Here is an 11,678-nt window from a genome sequence, read left to right as displayed (position 1 = left end):
AGCAAAGCAAAACAAGGAATTCATTCACTGCTTCCCATCGGCAGGCAGGTGTTCGGCCATCTCCAGGAAAGCAGGGCTCCATCACGCGTAACGGTGACTTGGGAAGACAAACACCATCACTCCAAACATCCCCCCCTTCCTCCTTCTTCCCCCAGCTTTATATGCTGAGCATAACGTCATATGGTGTGGAATGTCCCTTTGGCCAGTTGGGGTCAGCTGTCCCAGCCGTGTCCCCTCCCAACTTCTTGTGCACCCCCAGCCTACTCGCCGGTGGGGTGGTGTGAGAAGCAGAAAAGGCCCTGACTCTGTGTAAGCACTGCTCAGCAGTAACGAAAACATCCTTATGTTATCAGCACTGTTTCCAGCACAAATCCACAACACAGCCCCATACCAGCTACTCTGAAGAAAATTAACTCAACCCCAGCCACGACCAGCACACTTTTTTCCCCCTTTTTTGGCAAGAGTCTGCAGAGAAAATCAACAATGTTTCTAAGCTAAAAGGTATTGTTACAAGTGAAGTTAAAATCCGCAGGGTGGAGAAAACCTGTCAAAATGATCTGGCAAAGCTGTGAGACCCGCTCTCGGGGAGAAGGGGTAGCTCCGCTGTGTTGATGTCAGCTTAACCAGGAAACGGACTCAGCTCCTGCTCCTGCAGGTCACAACAATTCTTCTGAGCAGAGCACGCCACCCGTGGCTGTTTCCAAATGTGTAAAGCTGTCAAACTCCAAACTGCTCAGGTGCAAAGTACACTGTATTTTTAAGAGCGGTGCTGCTGCCCTAGTGCACGCTTCTTGGGGAGTTTAATAAAGCCTGTGCAGTCTATGCCGTTTGGTTTTCTCAGGCCAAGGCGATCCTTACTCCACGCCACCACTCGTAGTACAACATCACAGCCCTATGCAGAAGTCACACCTTTGCTTAGTTTCTAACCCTGGTGCTCCCTTTTCCATTTCACCATCTATAATCCAAAAATCCCATCTCCAATTTAACATCATGTGTTTGAGACTGTTGAAACATGGTTAAGGAGATTTAGATGCACAGCTGTGTGACTAAGTCCCCTAGATAGATTTGATAATCAGTCTTTATGCACAGCTCCAAGATATTTTGAATAGAGGACTGCTGAAAATAACCAGATAAAAAAATTAAATAAATTGTAAGCGACCTCCTTTCCCGCGCCTCCCGACTGGGGGACACTGTGGGTAAACATCTCTGAATAAAGCTATTCTAAATTGAATAAATCACTGGCTTCGGTGGGTATAATATGAGGCTGGCGATAAAAGCTATTTAAAAATCCCATCAAGATGTTGAAGTCCTAATCCAGAACGCAACAGGACTGGTGTGAGCCGCTGCCCGCACAGCTGGCTGCGGTAGCTGTCCCATGGACCACCGTACCCTGATGTGGCCTGTTTCTGCCTACCTGGACTTGCCATTCAGATGTCCAGGGCAGATGGCCAGCTCTTTGCTCAAGCGACACCTTGGGAGGCAGTGGGCTAAAATTAAATCACTGTTGGGACACGGAGACAAAGCGTAGTGAGGATATGACTGCCACAGCTGGACAACATCCAGCTTCAGCCTGCGGGGCCTCCAGAAGAGTTACGAAGTCGGGCATTTTTGAAGAACTCACAAAAACGGTTGGGTTCAGCAGGGAAGCTGTGCTGCCTCTGTGAAAGCAGAGGGCTCCTGCGGAGACGTTTGCTACCGGCTGCTAGTATACAGTCAGCCCAGTTCTCATAGGGCCTTAGCTGAAAATGAAAAGGCATATTTAAAGCCAGTTGTGCTGAATACTTTAGCTTGATTATTTGAAGCATTTGTAATAATTGTATTGTAACCCTCATTTTCACTGATGTGGTTGATTTTGCAAATTGTTAACAATTACAGGTCACCTTTGAGATGGAAGCATCTTAGCATTTGTTGTAAAAGCTTTTTAAGAGTAATTCATGTCTTATTTACTCTGTCACCAGATCATTTCATGTGCTAATGCACTGGGAATGTCAACCTGTGCTGATAATAGCAGAGTTTTCCTTCTACTCGTTTTTACTCCTGTGCAAATATAATTAAGGCAAGAAGTGTCTTAGGGGTGCCTGATCACGTGCATTAAATTAGCTCCCTTTTTGCCTCCTAAGGCAAACATACCCAGAACTGCAAGGTCTCTAGGAAAGAGACATGGCTTGTATCTGTTAGGGCAGCACCTTGCACGCTTGGCTCATGGCTTAGCCTCTGAGCCCACACCCGTGCTAGCCCTATGCAGGCAGTCGTCGAGGGTGATTCACCAGGAACTAAATACGTGTCTAATTTTCAGCAAGGAAACAGCCCCAGCAACTGCCTCTGGAAGTACTGCCGTATTACATGTTACACCTGTGCTTAAGACTTTCTGAATTGAGGTTTATATCGCAGCAAGACTCCAACAAACAGAGAGTCTTGGGAAAATTGGGATTGGGAGATTTGGGAGTGATTCTTCCAGAATTTGGGGAAAAATGGAAATCTTTCCACTAGCTGCCAAGACCTTTGTATTAGGCCTGTGAAAGAAGGTATGAAGTGATATCAAGAGGACATGTGTCTGCATGTCGGTGAACTGGAGCCAGTGTGACAACAAAGCTTTCATGTAGCCACAGGAAGAGTACACAAGGGCATACCGAAGACATCCAGGATACACAGGAGGACAACCCTAGGACAGAACTATATCTTAAGAGTGAATTTTGCAATTTGCAAAAAAAATTCTCCAAAGAGCCACAAGGAACTAGCAGTATTTGATGGGGCTGTGACTGGGCCAGAGGCACCCAAAGGATAAGTTCAGCCTTCCATGCTGAAGGCTCCAGTGTGTCAGAGACCAGGCACTCTGACAAAGGGTGGCTTGATCCCTGACTACCTAACAAGCAATCATTTTAGTTACTCTCACCATACAGATGGAGTAATTTAGGCAGCGACCTATGCATGCTGACAACCCCTGCAAACCAGACTGCTTTTGATTAAGTACCCGAGAGTGGTTTCAGATGCCTGATATAAGACCTTTTCAGATAAGGAGCCTACACTGACTTGGCCAAACCACTCCATCACTGCATCATATAATTTGATACATATAATTTGAGGCATATAATTTGACCTTGTGTAATCCATCAGAGTTCATCTATCCCAACTAAAAATCTCCTTGTACATGAATATATGAAACTCTAATGCTGTCCCATTTTCTAGTTCCACTGTTCCCATAAATTAAATGTGTTCAGTAGAAGACTGGGAATATATAAGTGAAAGAAATCAGCTCTCTGCCCTTTTAGACTGACAAAAAAATTGTAAAAGACTACAACTAAAAAGCAGTCATAACTTATGAGTCACAAAAGACCCTAGGGTAAACACAATTAGAAAAAGAGAACTAATGGTATATTGTCTATGTATGTCAGAACTGCAGGCAGACACTGAAGTGTCAATAACTTGAAGCAAGAGTGGCTGCTGCTTTTGCTCAATTTTTTTCAGACTACTCCAACATCCTGTGCAAAATAATTTCAACAGCTTCCAGCTCTGAGGAAATACGTAAGCAAAGTTTACTGCTATAAACATATATTCAAGAGGAGGACAGGGTAATGCTCTGTCCTAATCACTGTCAGTGTACTGTTGAATTGTCAGTGTCACTGGATGATGTACATCATGTCTGAAAAAATGTTGTTTTTCTGTTGTTGTTTACATGGCTTTTTTTACACTGGTTTCACCATCGTAGCAGAATATCAGATACAGTAGTCTTACATCGGTTTCAGTGGAGATACGGACTGGAATAACCAGTCAATATAATAATGCTGCACAGGGGTGCAGGGATGAAGATATGACAAGCCATAGTAAGATCGGTAGTATAGCAGCTTCATTAACCTTTTTTTTCTGCACTAAATTTTCCACAGACAAGAGCATTAGTAATTTTAACTTTGATTGAGAACTGCTATTATCCACTCACAGCATGTGGGAGCAAACAGGCACTTGGATAAATCACAAAAAAGAAAACTACTTAGCATGCTGCTTTCCTCAATAACACCTTTTTCTGAAGGTACAAGGCTGCGTGCTGTAGGGAGAGTGTGTGTGAAGAGAAAAGCAAGGCTGCAACAGCCCGCTGAAGCGTGCTCAAGGTTAGCCCCTGTCACAGAAGACCAAGAGGTCACGTTTGACTTAGAAGGTATTCTGATATGTTTAAAAAATTTAAGTAATTAAATAATTCAGTGAATGAAAGCCATCAGGATTGTAATGCAGTGTTAATGGGGTTTTTCAGGAATCACGAAGATCAGCTTCGTGAGCGACATAACTGGAGCCATTAGCAAGCTCATCCAAGAGTAATCATCCATCAAAGGTGAGTGCCTGCACATCCCGGATGCAGAGGAGCGTGAGGAGCAGCACAAACGTTCCTGCTTGCAACTGCTGCAGTGGGACACATACCAATAACCTCTGAATTGCCTCATTTTCCTCCTGCAGCCCAGGGGTGTGTTTGCCACTGTTCAGCAATGAATGAAGCAGGCAGCGACTCCACCAGCGTGAGTATGCGGGAGATCATCTTCTCCACAACCAGCGCTGCTCCAGCAGATTGCTAGGTGAGAAGCAAATCAAACTGATTTGAAATATGGAGTACCTTTCACATGGTCATTAAGAGGAAGACTTGCTGGACAGTCTCCATGAAACCTCAACACTGTTTTGGATTAGTATTTCCTACCAAGGGTGCAAGCAGTGCCAACGTGACAAAAGACAGCTAGGAGTAAGGGCTCCAGCTGCTCCTCTAACATTGCTAGGACAGCCTCCAGAATACATTTCCAGCTCCCGCTAACTCTTATTGGATGTATCTTCTACGCCAAGGCCTCTGGAAAGGACCTGAACTGGAGGAGGTTTGGCCTTTCATCTGTGCTGTGTAGAATCCAGCAATAAATTACTCTGATATGAAGGTCTAATACAGTTAGTAGAGCATATAAAACTGTCTACTGTGTTTCATCATATTTAATTTGCTGCAGCAACCTGCAGCCATCCAAGCTGTTTCAGCCTCCCTTTTACAACCCTCCGGTGCCCTGAGAGATTCTCGCCCAGCTGAGGAGTCCCTGTGTCACCAGCACCTCTGCATCGACAGAGTGGTGTGATGCCTCCAGAGCATTCAGCTGCTTCTTGCCCTCCAGCATGGTCCCAAGTGAAGCAGCTCCCTCACCACTGTGGGGAGAGCCAGGTGGGACCCCATGGCCTGGCCATTCCTGCAAAGAGTGCACAAGCAGGAGGGCAACACCAGCCTCTGGCAGCCCACAGCTGCATCCCCTTCTGGGGCACGAGCTTTGGGAGTGCTTCAGCTGCACGGCAGGTTGGTGCATCTCTCCAGGGATTTCTCCAGACACACCTCCTGTCACGTTTTGTGGTTTATGAGGGATATGATTGACTACCCCAGCAGCCTACTGTGCTGCCTGTGCCCCGTGATAGTGCTTAGCGGGAGAGCAGTGACTCAGTGGTCCCCCCCCCAGCCCATGGGATGGTGGGACTTGGCTTCTCGCAGGGGCTGGGGTATCACAGGGTCCAGTCCATGCCTCCCAGCCTTTGGTCAAATGGACTCACATACCTCAGCTTGGGGCACATGGCTGTGGCAAAACAGGGGTGTTGGGATGAAGGGAACAGACCTACCTTAAGCTTATCTAAGAAAAGCCACTGTTACGTTAGCTGCCTGCCCAAATGAGGTGTGGTACTGATGCTGCTGTTCATCAATTTAAAGTTGTTCAGTTTTTATTAAAAAACTTTCCTAGGTAGACAAGGATTTCCTTTTTAAACTAGGATAGGTTGAGATGACTGGTTCATTCATGTATTTTCTTGTAATGTATGCAACAGTGGCTGTTCTTATAGAGTCATGCATCATGTAGGTTGGGCCTCCGGAGGTGACCTGGTCCAACCTCCTTCTCCAAGTGTAAAATACAGGTTAGTCACCTGCAAGCATGTCATGCTGTGTGAAGGATCACGTGAAATGATTTTTTCAGGAGATTGCAAGGTGTGTTGGGAAAGAGAGCAGCTGAGACATTACGCAGTGCCACCAAGGATGCTGCAGCTGGAGACAAGGGAGAACGGGGGACAGCCACTACATAGCAATCGGAGTCTGCCTCCAAACCTCCCATCTCCTTCCTCAGTGTGTTTGGGTGGTGCAGGGCCAGAACAAGCTCCAGGCAGAAGGTGGCTGTACCTTGGACCCGCTGGGGGAGTCCTCAGCGTGACAGGGCAGACTGAGTGTCCTGAGCTCTGGGGCAGATGTGCTGATGGGATGGTCCATTTGAGCAAGGCCATTTAAAAAATATGTTGGTTTCTCCCATTTCTGCCCAGGTTGTTCAGACAATCTCTTTCCTCTGATAAAATAGCAATTCCCAGCCCAGGCCCCCTGATCTCCAGCAGGGGTAGAGCACTCCTGCGAAGGCCAGCTGGGATTCTCACAGGTCTGGAGTGTGAGCAGGTAGAAGGGGGGTTACCAGAAGAAATGTCTCGGCACTGCTGCCCCAAATACTACCTCAGCTGCCCCTATCTCTCCCACCCTGGATGTAGCCTGTGTGCTCTCAGCCCAGCACAGCCTCCCTGCATCTGCACAGCACCAAGCAGCTCCCTGAGCGTCCACCACCATCTCTGATGTCCCACCTTGGCTCCACAATAAGAAGGTGATGGGTTGCAATAATGCTAGACATGAGCACACTTTGGTCTAAGGGTACAGATGAGGGAAATAGGAGTACCTATAGCTAGGGATATTATAATTAATGTATTGTACGTCTAGCACTACTGGTGCCCATCAAAGAGACAAAAAATCTCGTATAAAGTATTTCCAAAGAACTTTTACAGTGTCCCAGCCTAGTGATCAGTACAGTGGTATGGAATGCATCCTGTAGCACATTTACTTGCGTGGTGGCTGCTCTCACATGGGCCAGGTTAAAAGGATCATATCCCAACAGTAGGTAAATGAGAGCTCTGCTCACCAAGACATGCCCCATAGCTAGTCAGCTGGAAAGCAGAGATCCTACTCATGCCTCTCAATCAATCTAAAGCATGCTGCTGAACCTCTGGTAGCTGTTTTTTCACTTACATTAATTGATGACCATAATTAACATATGAAATACTTTAAAATACTTATTTTGCATAAGCTGTGACTTACAATCATTGTCATGAGAGCATGTCCTGTAGCTAGCCTTAGATGACAGGCATAATTCAAAACTATTTGTCCACTCTGCGACCTAACCATGAAAGGGGACAGAGTTGAACACAGAAATGTGGAAAGAAAGGATGGCAACAGTAAATGGAGAGCAATTAGTGGAATACCCACAAACTGAGTGTAGATGCCTCATCTCTGCATTTTGCAGCCCCTGTAAGGGGGTTGCCTTTGGTTTTGGACAAAGGATTTAGCCCCCCACTGCAGTGGACAGCTGTCACGACAACCTTCCCTGCACTCATTGCATTTGCAGGCTGTGATTTTGGCCATACCCCAGCAGTGCGAAATACAGCATTGAGCATTGCAGCATGGGCACAGCGTTGGGGCTGACAGGACTGTGAAGGCAGCAGCTAGAAAACTCAACAGTGTCCCATGCTCTAGAAGAAGAAGAGCATTTTTGCTGCAGTAAGATTCAACATTAGCTGCTATAGGAAGTGTATCTGCTCACTTCCAGATTTGGTTATTGGTTGCCAGTACAGAACATGGTAGGGTCTTGATTTCTGCTGGTACTGTTAGGGATGGCATGTAAGTGTAAACTGAGAATGATATATTAGAGAGCTTAAGCTGGGAAAGGGATGAAGACTTTATTTGCTATCTGGAGTCAAGATCAGATTGTCAATGATTGATATACCAATTTGGAGCATGCTAAGTATTGGTAGTGAGTTTATGGAGCTACCACACCCTGAAAACTAGATAGTTTTGCAAATTAACTTTTCACATTTGTAGTAGTGGTCAGAATAATGCACCCCCATGATACATCATGTAAGGAACTAAGAACACTCTGGCAGTTAATGGGTGTGAATATAAGAAACCAACACGTCTGAGGATATCTGAAAGTTTAATTAATCTCTACTGAGAACTGAGAGAGGAAAGATGTTTTGTGTTCCATAACTATAGACATGTTTCCTTGTGTGCCACTGGTCTTCAGTAACAAAGTTGGCAAAAGTGATAGCTCTAAAACAAAACAAAAAGCTTTCTTTTGTAAGTCAAAGTTTCATAGAGCTCTTGCTTGTAATGTCACAGCACAGCAGTACCCACAAGCAGCATTTTAAGGCTGTATTTCATAAATGCAGTCCGCTTCTACACAGAGCAGAGAAATGGACATGTGATGTTTGTGGTAAAAAAAAAGAAGAAGGGAAAAGAAAAGCAATGCTAAAATGATGCTAAAAGATGGCCCCTCTTGGATGCTTCCATTACAAATCCTTCAGTGTGTGCTTCAGTACTGGGATTTGGTGATGGAGGTGGTGGTTCTGGCATGTGGCAGGTGCATAGGCTGAAAAAATAGTTTCATTTTTCCACTTTCTGGGTGAATCTCTAGCATTTCTGTGCTGTGTTGTCCAAAGTGGTGGTGCCTTTACAGGGCAAGAGTCGACACCTGATTAAGAAGATCATTGCTGTGGACAAGTCTGATTTCCTGTCTCTTAGTTCTCACCCTCTGCAGCTACTCATATTTCCCCTCTGGGATGAAAATTCCCATGCTTCAGCCTCCATGTGACTTTTTACAAGTCTGAGCAAGAATGTCAGCTCCTTCAGTTTTGCTAGCAGGGAAAAAGTTTTATTTCTCTTGCATGGTGCAAGCACTTGCCCAGCTCAGAAGTGACTGAAGGCAGCAACTTCGAACTGCTGGGCTCTATCCTTCCTAGAGCAGCAGAGGAAGAAACAAGTCAAGCTGAAATAAAAGAGATCATTCAGCTCAAAGTGCTTTGTAGTTATGAGCAATGTATTGCCTGCTCACATTGGATTTTTCCGCATATGTTCTTGGAGGTCTCTGCCGTAGGGCAGTCCAAGAGGGCTAAGCATGTGCGGATACAGACACCTCATTTCAGGATTCTTCAAGTCATTTCTATTCAGGGTGTCTGGTGGGAGAGCAAGTCTAAACACCCCATTCATTTCAAGAGGTGCAATAGCAAGGTCCAAGAGGTTAAGAAGAAATGAGGCTGACTGTAAAGATACTGAGCTGAACACAAAGGGAGTATGAATCTCTGCAAGTGTTGGCTTGCTATGGTTTCAGTGGTGTGTCACTCCACATGACTGAAGTGGGATGCTCATGCTTTACCATAGTGTCGTATTCACCAACCATTTGTCAGGCAGACCAAACCTCCTCTGGGCACACCAAGAAGCTGGAATTCATCTCAACACACATTTGCCATCTTAAAGTTAAGAGAGTCCTGTTTGAAATGCTCATCTATGTACCTGCAAGCAATAGAGAAGGATAGGCATCTCAAGCAGGTGGCTCAGCTAATCCTGAAAAGGGGTTTAAGGCAGGAAGGATAAATTGCCCTCCAGGGATATCTCCGTCTTGTCTTTGACTATAGAAGGAGCCTATGCAGCAAGTTTAGACTAGCAGCTTAAAACAGAGCTTGCTAAAGATTGGTAGGAGGATTCCCACCAAATAGTAATGGTAGGAACTATTCTATGTGCCCATCAATAAAGCTTGCTCCATCTTGAGTCCCGTGGCTTTAATATTCAGATCAAAATTGTACATTGCATACTTGATGCTATAGCTCTCACTGGCCAGACTTCCTGGGTGTACATGATTGTGAAGAGCAGGTGGAGCAATGGATGAAGAAAACGTGGCCTTCAACCCCAGCTCTTCCAGGACCTCTTTGTGTGACTGGAGAAGACACTTCACCTCTCTGCCCCTCAGCTTGTCCATCTATAAAAAGAAACATTGGCACTGTTTTACGCTCAGTCAGGATCCTCAGAGCAGTCATTCACCTCAGTGATGCTGTGAGTGTTGAGAAGCACTTCTGCTCCTTGCTAGGCACTAGAAGACATTTTTCTCTACCGCCTCCCAAACCTGCGTACACAACTTAGTGGTGGGTTGGACATCCTAGGAAATGCTATTGGAGTGCCAGACGCTGCAAGACTCGTCTGTTACCCTAGTCTGAAGATGCTGATGCCCAGACTGACAGACAGCCTGCCGTGTTCTTCACCAGCTACCAGAAAGCATGCCTGGCCCGAGCCATCTCAAGCCCTCTCTTTGTCTGAAGAGACCAAATGCAGAGCATGCACTTATAAAGGTGGCAGAAGCAGGTAAACAGGTATGAGGGAAAATCACCTTTTAGCTACCAGGCCCTATATTTTCTGCAAAGGTTTCTCTCACCTTGCACTACCTGTCTGATTATTAATTTAGGAAATGAACTCACACATACATTCTGGGGATCCAGTTCTTCTATACCTCTACTTAAAACTGTCATCAAAGAGGATTTCTGCTTGGAGACAGATATTTCTGTTTATTTCCTAAACTATTCCTTTGGATCTATTGATTTCTGAATTCTAAATTCCTCATCATGAGTGGTACCATGTCAGTCCAGACATAAACTTGTGTAGCAGTGACACAGAATCACAGCAGCTCCTTTTCTTACCCCAAGTTCTGCTCTGTTACATTGGTATAATGTCCCAGAGACTCCACTATGTGAACAAGGAATATTTACCTTGCACAAATTTTGACAGAGAAAAATTTACTCGGTCTGGCAGGTTTTCAGGACCATCCCATTCAGAAACTAACTTTCTGTCCGGTTAATGTCACTCAGGTCGGTATGCGCTTGCTTTGGAGATAGAGAAGAAGTGTTGCCTAGTGAGCAATGTCCAACTTTAACGGAGCAGGAGGGGTGTCAGGCCCAGCAGCCTGTCCAAAAAGGATCAGTAGTGTTGTCTGGGTGGATACTGCCCATCATCTCTCACTGCAAGCGGTGCTGGGCTGGGTATCAGCTGCAAAGCTGATGGGATCTGGAAAGGGAGATAGCAAGTCTTCCCACGTGGGATGAGGAAGCCTCAAACGCCGCATAAGCATTGTTCAACCCTTGTGGGGGCAAACAGGGGTCACGCAATGTGGGCTCCTTTCCTTTTGTCATCTCAGGGGCAGGTGTGTCAGCACAGTTGTGGCGTTCATGATTAGAGATCAAAAATCCTGAGACTTTCAATATGTATTTAAGGAATAGCATACTGGTTATACAATTTCATGGTGATTATGTATGCACACACACATACATAAACACGTGCACATTTTTAGTCCCTGTATGAATTAGAGAATATATGCTGTTTGAATTTTATAGAACTGATGAATTTTAAAACATTTGCTTTGTTATATTCACCTCTGATCCCACAGTAAGTTCTACCCAGGTCTGTATCTAGCCAAGCTTCCTGAAGTAGATGTCTGGTAAAGCGAAAGAGACAGACACTCTCCATCTTCTACCCCCTCATTGTCTCCTTCATTTTCTGAGGCAGAGTAAATCAAGGATTTGCTTGTGCTGATGATTAGAGTACTCTGGTTTATTCCAGAAATTAATATTGTTCTTACTGAGAAAAAATGTATTTGAAATGCACACAGTAGGTGTGAAATGTATCATGCCTTTAAAATCAGTCTTCTACCACTGAGACAGGCACCTGGGGGGAGCAGTGGGGGGGATTCTGGTTGATTTTGAGGTGGGTTTTTTGTGACCCTTCCCTTGTCAGCACGATATTAATATCTCTTATTTGTTATGAGTATTAGCTGCTGCAACAA

This window comes from Aptenodytes forsteri, unplaced genomic scaffold, assembly GCF_000699145.1.
Source record: "Aptenodytes forsteri isolate BGI_AS27 unplaced genomic scaffold, ASM69914v1 Scaffold101, whole genome shotgun sequence".
Taxonomy (NCBI): domain Eukaryota; kingdom Metazoa; phylum Chordata; class Aves; order Sphenisciformes; family Spheniscidae; genus Aptenodytes; species Aptenodytes forsteri.
Note: the sequence above shows the minus strand (reverse complement) of the source record.